Source organism: Notechis scutatus, chromosome 2, assembly GCF_049901735.1.
Source record: "Notechis scutatus isolate UNSWTSFEM ecotype Mainland chromosome 2, rNotScu1.2, whole genome shotgun sequence".
Taxonomy (NCBI): domain Eukaryota; kingdom Metazoa; phylum Chordata; class Lepidosauria; order Squamata; family Elapidae; genus Notechis; species Notechis scutatus.
The window spans coordinates 91,927,108-91,939,230 of NC_142010.1; positions in this window are offsets into that span (position 1 = coordinate 91,927,108).

A 12,123-nucleotide genomic window follows, 5' to 3' on the forward strand; every position below is an offset into this window, starting at 1 on the left:
GCCAAAGAAGCCCTTCCCTTCTTGTGTCTCTTCTTCTTCTATACTATCTTTATATTTTTTAAATTCCATTTTCAGTTCATCCAAAAGTAATGCCATTGTAGAATTTTTTTAAACAGCCACCCAATTGTTTTTAGTCATTCAAATATAATATCCAAAAATCCCAAAGTCACCAAGCAATCCAAATACACACAAGCTGTTTCTTTTTACACTTTCTTCTTTCTTCACTTTCTCTTCCTGGGGTTACTATTTAGTTACAAAGTTCCAGTTAAAATGTATCTTTTAGAAGTCTTATTGAGATTTTACTTTAGATTCAAGTCCAGGCAGTCTCCTCCTTCCAAATCCTGCCCTTATTCTTTTCCTCTCCCTTCCTCCTTATAGAAAAAAAGGATTTTTAAGTGTCCAGAAATCTTTATTGTCCCTTTGGCATTTAATTATATTTTCAGCTTAATTACCTATTAGTGCCAAAGTGGATTTTTCTGATTTCTTATTCAGCTCTCTTCGTTGTCAATGTGAGGAAGAAGAGTGAAGAAAAAAAACTTTCCCTTTTCACTTTCTTTCGCTGCTTCCGACTCTTCTTTGGGAGCGATGTTATCTTTTATAAAATTTAAATTCCAGGGTACCTTAGTTGTTGCTTTTTATCCCGGTCAGCCAAAACTTTCACTTCTTATCTTGCTCCTGCACTTTCTTTTCCGGTTGAGTGCTTCTTTGAGGTGGCCATTTCTGACCACCGCTCCTACCGCCTTCGGGAAAGGGAATTTGACCAGCTGAGGAGGAGAGATGCGGCTCCCCTCAACCCTGCTGGTGATCCCCCTCCTCTTCACCACCTCTATGGGGTGGCTTAGCCCCGAAGCCAGCTGGCTCTGGGCGCTCCAGTGATGAGCCCAGGCAGAAACCGCGCACAATCGCGGATTCCTGCCTGCCGCCGAAGCCCTGCAAACCAGAAGTTTTTCCTTTGACTGCAATTTATTAATCACAGTAGAGCTGATAGGGCCTTTTTTCCCCCTTAAAAGCCTCCAGGAATGAGGCACCTACAACTTCTGAAGGCAAGCTGTTCCACTGGTTAATTGTTCTCACTGTTTCTTCTTAATTCTAAGTTGCTTCTCTCCTTGATTAGTTTCCATCCATTCTTTCTTGTCTTGCCTTCTGAGGCTTTTATTATCAGCCAGCTCTGGTGGGAAGATTAGCATTAGCACAGAGGTAGCAAGTCTATCCCTGTGACCCTCTCCTTTAATGTTCATTTTACAGCTTTATATGTACAGCTAACTTTAAGTTTCTTCAGCATTTTAAACAAAGGAATAAATAATTTGAAGGTGGGGCATGCTGCAAATCAAAACATCAACACAATCATTTTAATTTGAAGAAGGTTTCACTGGCATTCCAAGAAAACAAGAATAGATTGCTCCTGCCCAGTATTTGTATGCCATTTAGTTAAGGAAAAGAAAGATGAAAGCAAGACAGGGAGGAGGAATTGGGGGATATCAGAAGGTAGGCCAAATGCTATGAAAATAGAAAGGGTTTGGGGGATGAACGTGTTCCTCATAGAAACCCATTTATCATAAAAACATAACAACATAAAGCCTAACCTAACCTAACATAATAGGGGTTCTATGATTGGCTTTGTCCATCAGAACAGATATTATTTGAATTGGTCGTTTGATAAGGGTGTCCAGGGCAAGTTCCCCACACTCCCAATAAAACTACTAGCCTAAAAGGTTTTCTATCCTATGTTAGATAGACAAAATGAAAAGAAGGATGTTGTGAATGAAACAGAGCTAACTATAAAATAATCCGATGAGTTCTAATCCAGATTTTTAAGTTGAACTAATTAAATATAGGAAAATGACAATATGTTTCTTCCTATTAGACCTTCAATAAACATGACAGAATAAATATTGATACTTTTGAAATTTGGTGTTGGAGAAGACTCTTTAGAATACCATTGATAGCCAAGAAAACAACCAAATGGATCCATGAACAAATTAACCAGAGCTCTCACTCAAAGCACAAATGATCAGATTTGAATTATCTTTCTTTGTGCACATTGTACCTAGCTCTCTGAAGTGAGAGCTAGGTTCACTCTCTGTAACTGTGAGAAAGATGAGAAAGGTGAAAAAAATAGATAAGAGGTCAAGCAGCAGTGAGGTAGAAAGACTCAATTACAGCAGGGATAGATAAACTACCCCTGCTGTATAGATAAACTATTGGAAGACCCAACAAGTCCTCCTAGAGGAATCTATTGATGTGGTCACTAAGAGTTGCCACCAAGAAGGCACATGATCTTCATTAATGGAGGTAGTTTTCAGAATACACTACAATCCATAAAGTACTTGCAGGTGTTTAACAGTAATTTCTAAATGAAATAAAAAATAATGCTGGATGTTTGCATCCAGATGAGCCCTTCTGTCTCTAATTATCTAAGGCAATTATGTAGTGTGGATTCACATCCTCACACAACAGAGATGGTGGAAAACATTTGCAGATGATGCCATCAGCTTGTTCTAATCATAATTTTGAATGCCTGCCTGCCTGAAGAATATACTTCCTCAAGCAAACAATATCTGCTATTTCATATGGCTTAAGCTGGGACTACTGCTTTGCTGCCTGATCAGGTTCAGAACGGAAGCCAACAAAAGCCAGCAAGTTTCTGCTAGTATTACTGAGCTATTTTAGAAGTTATTCCTCAAAACAAGCACTTCTTAATATAGTTGATCTAGTGTTCTAGTGACCTTTGCTTAATGTGAAGTTAATTGGACTTAAAAGCTGTGTAAAGGTTAACTTTTTGCAAAATCTTTGTTTCTGCACGTTTCATGGACTGATCCATAACACTGGCAATCTGTTGGCCGATAATGTCATGTGCCAGAAACTATTAAGACAAGCCCTATCTAAGAAACATCTCGTACTCATGAATGGATGGGTAAATGAATGAATGAACGCACACACGCAAACCTAGACATTTTAAGAGCTATACTAGGAATTAGCAATTGGGGCAATCCAAGATCATTATGGGGCAGGATGACAATATCCCTGCAATCAAAGAGGTCTGTAAGAAGTGTGCATAAGTGCACCATGTGCCTATCGTCTCTGTCGTCCCCATTTATTCATACCTATTTCCTGTATTCTTACTCATGTTTATACTTACACCTATTATCTTGTAAACCAGGGGTCCCGAACCACCGGTCCCTGGACCGGTACTGGTCCGTGGATCATTTTTTACCGGGCCGCAAAGCTTGGGCACCGCCATCTTGTTTCGACGGCGTTTCTGGGTTTTCAGTTGCTTCCGGGTTTTCAGTTGGAAAGCGGCGTTTGGGTGCTCACGCCTTAGTTTCATTGAAGGGGGGAGGGCGGCTTCGAACGAAGAGCCGTCCCAATGGCGGTGGAGTCTTGCGTTACTCAGGTACCGGTCCGTGGAAGAATAAATAATCGTGAAACCGGTCCCTGGTTCAAAAAAAGGTTGGGGGCCACTGTTGACAAATAAAATAAAATAAATACAGTAGGATTTGATTTTGTGTGTTGGTTCTCTTTCTGTTCCTCTCTCTGTGTATATGTTACACCTAAAAGAAAAAGTTATAAGACATTTTATTCTCTTATTATTGTTTTTTATTTATTTATTTTATTCCCATTCAAAAATGGTGAGCAATTGATTTCACTGAGATTATTGAATTAGCAAACAAATATTTATCATAAAGTGTAACTGGAACCCCAAACTAATTTTCTGTTCAAGTGGGCAACACATTTCAATTTAAGTGAACATTGCTAGACTGAAAAGAGAACAAGAAAATGACAAGTTTCTTCCTGGTAGAATCTTAGAAAAGATTAGTAAAGAGGAATGAACAGCAGTCCATTCAATCATAGCTTGCAAAGCTTTCAGTAACTTTCTGTTCCTGCCTGGAAAAACCAAGCATACATTTTTTTAAAGAGTAAAGTCAAAGTAATAATTAGAGCAATGAATGCCACACTTGATGGGCCTGGGGAAAGATGCATCAAATCAAAGAATGATGGCATTTAAGACAGAAATTGACATTGGAAGCAATCTGCAAGATTTCCAGAAACAAGAGATATAAAAGATACAATGCACAGTTGGGTATTAAAAGGATGGCCCAGAAGAAACAGGTTTTAATCCTTCAGAGAAAGAAAAGGAGAACAGGAGAGAGCAGTGGGTTTTTGAGTTATAGAGGGTATGTCCTTGAAGGCAAAATGGAGAGAGGGAAGAGTCTGGGAATAAAGGGGATTAGAAATAAAATCACAGGAAGAGAATTTGAAGAAGCAAGACGTTCACAACCATGGGGGAATGTGAAAGACTTTTTGTGAGGAAATTGCAAGCCCAATAACACAGCCAGGTCTTGAGGGTCTTCCAAAATGTCAGAAGGAATGTAGCTAATTTAATTTTTTTGTGGGGGGAAGGGGGGATGGAATGTTCTACAAACTGGGTGCCATGGCAGAGGAGGTATGTCTCCTGGGACCCCAAAGTATATACCTAATTGGTAGTACCTGCAAATTGCCTTTTCTGCCAAATCTAATGGGCTGAAATAACTGGGGAGAGAGAGTCCCTAAGATTCTGGGACAGAACTGGATGTTGGAATCAATGGCCTAAATAGCCCTTATGCCAGTATGATTCCATGATATTTAACAGAACAAAACCCAAGATTTGGGAAGCATCCTTAGTATTAAAGACAACATTTGTGGCAATAGCACTTTAGCAGATTCACTTCATTCACAAAGTAGCTTTGTATTAAATAAGTTAAATATATTCTTAACCACCAGAGTTTACAAATTTGCCTTAAAGGCATAAAACTGTCTTGTTTGCCTTAAGAGACAGAAACGTTTATTGTTTTGAATGAAAGCTTTGCAGGGTGGTAAGTTGGTCATGGCAAATACTTCACTGTTTCTAAAGCAAGTGTGTAAACATGAAGCAAAGAAATTAGCCAAGCATGGGCTTCAAAAGGAAGAGAAAAACATCGAAAAATAGCTTTCCCATTAAGGAGACACACATATCAGAGGTGGTATTCAGCAGGTTCTGACCAGTTCTGGAGAACCGTTAGCAGAAATTTTGAGTAGTTTGGAGAACCGGTAGCGGAAATTTTGAGTAGTTTGGAATACCATCTCTGATGGCCCGGCCCCCATCTCTTCTCTGCCTCCCAAGTCCCAGCTGATAGGCTAGGTCCTCTTTTGTTGCCCTGCACAGGAGAACAGAGCTGGAAAACAGGTTAGTGGGGTGGGGAGAGAATGGAGATTTTACAGTAACCTTTCCCTGCCAAGCCCACCAAGCCATGCCCACCAAACCATGCTCACCAAGCCACGCCCACAGAACTGGTAGTAAAATTTTTGAATCCCACTACTGACATATATGGTATGTACTACTGGTGTACTACCTATGCTCCTGCACAGCAGCATCCATTTTCCAGTCCCTAAAATGTATTGTTTGGGGGATTTCATGCTTCATGTATTAGGGAAGGCTCAGGAAGGGTCAGGATTTTACGGCCAATATGAAATTGTTCCTGGTTAATTTGTTCATACTCTCCGCCATTTGAAGGGTGTTTATCCCAAAGTGCATAGCTAAAGGTCTACGGAGATTCTCAGTCATCCAGGTCATGGTTGTTCCAAAAGTGCTTTTTCAAGAGGCAACTGGACTTTCTGGTTTTTCTTTGAAGACGTTTCGTTTCTCATCCAAAAAGCTTCTTTAGCTCTGAGAATCTTCAGATAAAATGTCTTAAAAATAAATAAACAAACAAACAAACCAGAAAGTCCAGTTGCCTCTTGAAAAAGCATCCTTGGGCATTCATGATTAACATCCCCTGTACTTAGATCCAGGGGTGCCTCACTGTGTACAGAAGAACCTGGAAATGTAGCAACTGTATGTGAAAATAAACAGTGAACACTAGTATCAACCAAGCCCTAATTCAGGACAGGGATAAGAGCAGCTAGCCAGAATAAGTATTGCATCCTTATTGCAACTACAGGAAATCATCCAGTGACTTTTTTAAAGCGACCTGGATCTTGGGGGAAAATAAAGACATGATTTTTTTTTAATGTATTAACTTGATTTCATTTTTATGTCATTTATTGCTATACAGCTGGGTCAGAGTCCCATGGAGATGTTAGAAATTCTGTTAAATAAATAAAGCAAAATCTCTGTCATATTTGTAGGCACTTTGAAATCCAATTTGTTTGCATTTACTCAGAGCTGAATTCACCATGGACAGAGTTGGTTAAAATGATTGGGGCAGCATTTTTCAGTAACATATGGGGTTATTTTGATCCTGTGGAATATGAGGAAATGGGAAAAGTTCTCCATACTATGAACTCAGCCATCTTTGAGGTGGATCCCTTTACCCCCTACCTTGTCTGAGCTGTCACCTCTGAATTCAAAGGTGGCTATGCTTTTTTTTTTTTTTGAGATAAGTGATTGTACCTAACATCTTAAAGAGGGCAGGATTAGGGTTAGGGTCTCCCTTCTGAAGAAGTCCTCTCTTGATCCAGAGATAATGGATAACTTCTGTGTGATCTAAAACTTTCCTTTTCAGAAAATGCATTTATGTTCAGTTGATACTATGATGATCTAGATTCCTTTCAGTATCATTTTAGACCTAGTTATAAGATTGAAATGGCATAGGTCACTCAAGTGAAAGGATATGGCTCTTCTGCTCCTGCACAACACTTAGCAAAAAGTTAAGAATCCTTAGATGGGATCCATTATTTTTTGCTAAGTAATGGGAAATGCTGGATGTTATATTGCTCCTGATAGTTAATTTTTTTCACATTTACAGGTGATGACTTTGCTTTTATGCTTTTATTTTTATGCAGTCTTTATGATTTTATGGTTATGTTTTCATGAGTTTTACTGTTGTTGAGTCTTGAAAACTGAGTGATACACCAACAAATAAATATTTGGGAAGGAAGTTTTCCGGGTTAGGCGAGTTTAGTGATTTTAAGCACACACCCTGGTCAGGTTTAATGAGTTCATGTTTATGGAGTATATGAACTATTATGTGAAAAACTACAATAGAAGAAGCAACACAGTTCTTTAACTGTTCTTCAAAGTTCTACAGATTATTTAGTTGCCAACTCCAAAAATCAAATTCCACCAGTGAACTATTCATCTAAATGAAACTTTTCAACATTATTTTTTATTACTAGTATTGTATCACCCCTTTTAGATAAAAAATCAATGAAAATTGATTTTATTTATTATTGATTTTATGCAATATTATAAAACGCAGTATTAGTAACAGTCTCCAACCTTGTGTTTAAAGGTAATGTGTAGCCCCAGCTCAAAAAGATCCCAATCTCTGCCCTACTGCAACCTTCACTATAGGCATGTACTATCCCACTCCCACCCCACAACTGATATTTATTTTATTTATTTATTTGATTTATTTGATTTGCCAATTGTTTACAAGATAATAAGTATAAATGTATACATAGTTGTGAATACATGAAATGGTTACATATAAGAAAAATAAAAGAATAAGAGAAACAATAGGACAGGGACGGTAGGCACGTTGGTGTGCTTATGCACGCCCCCTACAGACCTCTTAGGAAAGGGGTGAGGTCAATAGTAGACAGTCTAAGGTTAAAGTTTTTGGGGTTTGGGGAAGAAACTACAGAGTCGGGTAGAGTATTCCAGACATTGACCACTCTATTGCTGAAGTCGTATTTCCTGCAATCAAGTTTGGTGCGGTTTACTTTGAGTTTGTATCTATTGTGTGCTCTTGTGTTGTTATGGTTGAAGCTGAAGTATTCATTGACAGGTAGGACATTGCAATGTATGATTTTGTATACCATGCTTAAGTCAGACCGAAGACGGCGTAATTCAAGGTTTTCTAGTTCTAGAATTTCAAGTCTGGTGGCATAAGGTATTCTACAACGAGTAGAGGAGTGGAGAACTCTTCTTGTGAAATATTTCTGGACTTTCTCAATTGTGCTAATATCAGATACGTAGTGTGGGTTCCAGACTGATGAACTGTATTCGAGTATTGGTCTAGCAAATGTTTTGTATGCTCTGGTTAGTAGTGTGATATTACCAGAGAAAAAGCTACGTAGGATTAGGTTAACAACTCTTAATGCCTTTTTGGCTATGTAGTTGCAGTGTGCTCTAGCACTTAGATCATTAGAGGTGAGTATTCCAAGGTCCTTTACAGAGCTTGGGTCATCAACAAGATCTTGACTATTCAGCTTGTATTTTATTTTCTGATTTTTTTTGCCAATATGTAAGACAGAGCATTTATTTGTTGAGATTTGAAGTTGCCATTTGTTTGACCATTCGGATACATAGTCAAGATCTTTTTGTAGGGTAGCAGTATTGTCTGTGGTATTGAACAGCTTTACATCATCAGCGAAGAGAACGCAATTGCTCTTAATATGATCACAGAGGTCGTTTATGTAGAGTATGAAGAGAGTTGGTCCTAGAACACTGCCTTGGGGAACACCACTATTGACAGGTACTGGATTTGATAGGACGCTCCCGATTTTGACCATTTGTTGTCTGTTTGACAGGAATGCTTCTATCCAGTTATTCAGTTGTCCAGAGATACCATAGGATTTTATTTTTAGGAGTAGTTTGTCGTGTACCACTGAATCAAAGGCTTTACAGAAGTCTATGTAGATTGCGTCTATTGTTTTGCCCTGGTCGAGTTGTGTCGTCCATATGTTTTTGCAGTGTAAGAGTTGCAGATTACAGGATAGTTTTTCCTGAAACCAAATTGTTTATTGGAGAGTAGGTTATTTGTCTCTAAGTGAAGGATGATGGATTGGTTAATAATTGATTCCATGACTTTACAGGTGACGCAGCATAAGGAGATTGGCCTGTAGTTTTCAACTAGGCTTGGGTCTCCCTTTTGAAGATGGGGATGACTGTGACTTGTGACCATAGGTTAGGCAAGGAGCTGGTTCTGAAAGATTTTTCAAAGATTATGCTTAGAGGTTTGGCTATGGCAGTGGATAGCTTTCTTAAGAAGTAGGCACATATTCCATCCGGTCCAATAGATAGAGATGGTTTGAGGTTGCGTATTGCTTTTTCAACATTGTCTTCTGTGAAATCGATATGTATTAGATCATTGTTGTTATCTGTGGTACGGCTAGGAAATATTGGGCATGATCCATTGCTGTTTACAAATACTGAGCCGAAGAATGTGTTAAAGATGTTGGCTTTAATGGTGTCGTCGTTGCAGTCTTTACCATCAGGTCCTATCAAGGGAGGGATGGACCTTGAGTCTTTTAGTTTGTTGTTTACAAAATTGTAAAAAGCGCGGGTGGAATTGGTGCTTAGAAGGTTTTCCTCTTGTTTAATGTGATAATTGGTGCATTCGGTCTTTATCTGGTGGCATAGATTTTTGTATCGGTTTTTGAAATTGGCAACGTGACCAGATTTGTTTTTCCGCCAGAGTGATCTCTTTTTGGATTGAAGTTTCCTTATTGATATGGGTAATCTGCTTTTTTGTTTTGTTTTGGGAGTTGTTATCCCACCTCCCTTTGAGATACTTGTTTCTATAAGACCTGAAGATTCTAACATTCTAGAATATGCTAATGGGAAATGTGCTTATTCATTTCCCTGTCCTTCTATGGATATATTCCATCATCCTGTAGCTGGAAGACAGCTTATCACATAGACTACTTAGTTGGATGCTCTCCAAGTCTGGTTGCCAAAGATTCTGAGCAAGATAAAAGTCTTATGAACTCCCTCCTGGGTTGATCTGGCTGAAACAAAGTCTATATATAATATAGACAAGTATGTGCAGTTAAAGTCCTTTGGTCTATATTTATTTTAGGTATCAATTTATATAATACTGCATGTCTCTCTTGAAAGGATACGTATAACATGCTAAAATAAGCTTTAACATTGCAAATGGAACATTCCTTTATTTGTGATTTATTTTATTTTTATTTTAAAGGAGTCTATGGGCAGAAAACCATATAGTGAGGGTTTTATTCCAATATTTTGCTTAGTAATATTAGAAACAATAACCAGCACATTTGGGGCTGCTAGATTGGGAAAAGTCAGTATAATTCTGTCATTATCAAAATCAGTTGGTCTGATACCCTCCAGATGCTCTGGATTATATTTTCATTAAATCCCAAAAGCTTGGCCAATGATAGGAATGATGGGAGTTCTCCAAAATATTTGGAAGGCACTGACTTGGCAAAGAGTAATATTGTGCTTCCTTCTGGCACATAGTGCATAAGCAGTGGTGGGATTCAAAATGTTTACTACCAGTTCTGTGGGTTTGACAGGGGAAGAATACTATAAAATCTCCAGTCAGAGGTGGTGTTTGCTGGTTCTCTGAACTACTCAAAATTTCCGCTACTGGTTCTGCAGAACTTGTCAGAACCTGCTGAATACCACCTCTGTACATAAGCCATTTCCCACTGATATGCTAAAGCATGACATTAGTTGCCAAATTGTATTCTGCATCCTTTGCTTCTATTTTGGCTTAATCCTGAATGGTGCTATCATTGTTAACATTTGTAGGCAATCAGCCCTTTTTCTACCTTTACATTCCATCACCCACTCCTTTGCTTAAATGTCACATTGTTAAAACCAGTAGGAAATGAGGAATCAGTCAGGATAGCATGAGTAAGGGTCTTGGGAAGATGGTGAGTTTTAACAGATGGCTGACCACCCTCTGCTGTTTTATCAGAAGATAACTAAAATTGAAAAAGAATAGCAGGTGTATCAGAACTTGCTAATTCCTACTGGTAGTTGCTGAGTAGGCTTGTATTGAGGGCAGGTCTACTGTTCTTTCAAAATTCTTCTCCTTCACTGCAAGTTGGCTTGCAAAGGGAAAATGATTGGAAAAGAGTGCTAATACTCAAGATACCCAGCATCTCCTAAGCCCTACCAATTAGCTGTTTGGTGGATTTGGAAGGTGTTGGATAAAGCACGCACAAAAAGATGGATCTTTCAAAATCCAGCACCTCCCAAGCTTGGTGAGGCACAACTAAGCAAAGTGATGATGTGGACAATACATTCACCTTTAGGTCGCTAGCTTGGTCTGTCTTTAGAGAGCTTGGGGTTTTGAGCAGCTAGGCCCAGCTCTTCCCTGGAAAGTGGAAGAAGATCCCACAATGTTGACAGAGCAGAATGCCCAGGAACCCAATGGGAAGGGGTTCCCTCTCCAGAGACGTCACTTGATTGTGATAACAATAGAATGGGTGGCAAAGTGCCTCAGATTTTATACACTTTGAAAATGCCATGGACTGTTGATAAATGAGCCATGGTGGCACAGTGGTTAGGGTGCAGTACTGCAGGCTACTTCTGCTGCTGACTGCCAGCTGCCTACAATTTGGCAGTTCAAATCTCACCAGGTTCAAGGTTGACTCAGCCTTCCATCCTTCCAAAGTGGGTAAAATGAAAACCCAGATTGTTGGGGGCAATATGCTGACTCGGTAAATCACTTAGAGAGGGCTGTAAAGCACTGTAAAGCAGTATATAAGTCTAAGTTCTACTGCTATAAAGCAGAAAACACTGTTTTAACACTAGAATGTATTTGGGTTGTGGACATGGCAGAAAAGTAGTTTCATAGTTTCACCTAAAAAACCCTGTCATTGCCTGATTCTGAGAAGCTGTAGTCTAAGCTAAAGACATGGCATTAAAGAAAACGAATTTTATAGTTGAAAGTCTGTATTGACTAAACAGAATAGAAACCAGAAGTACAGGTGAAACTCAAAAAATTAGAATATCGTGCAAAAGTTCATTTATTTCAATAATGCAACTTAAAAGGTGAAACAAATACATGAGATAGACTCATTACATGCAAAGCAAGATAGTTCAAGCCGTGATGTGTCATAATTGAGATGATTATGGCTTCCAGCTCACGAAAACCCCAAATCCACAATCTCAGAAAATTAGAATATTGTGAAAAGGTTCAATATTCTAGGCTCAAAGTGTCCCACTCTAATCAGCTAATTAAGCCATAACACCTGCAAAGGGTTCCTGAGCCTTTAAATGGTCTCTCAGTCTGGTTCAGTAGGAATCACAATCATGGGAAAGACTGCTGAACTGACAGTTGTGCAGAAAACCATCATTGACACCCTCCATAAGGAGGGAAAGCCTCAAAAGGTAATTGCAAATAATGTTGGATGTTCCCAAAGTGCTGTATCAAAGCACATTAATAGAAAGTTATGTGG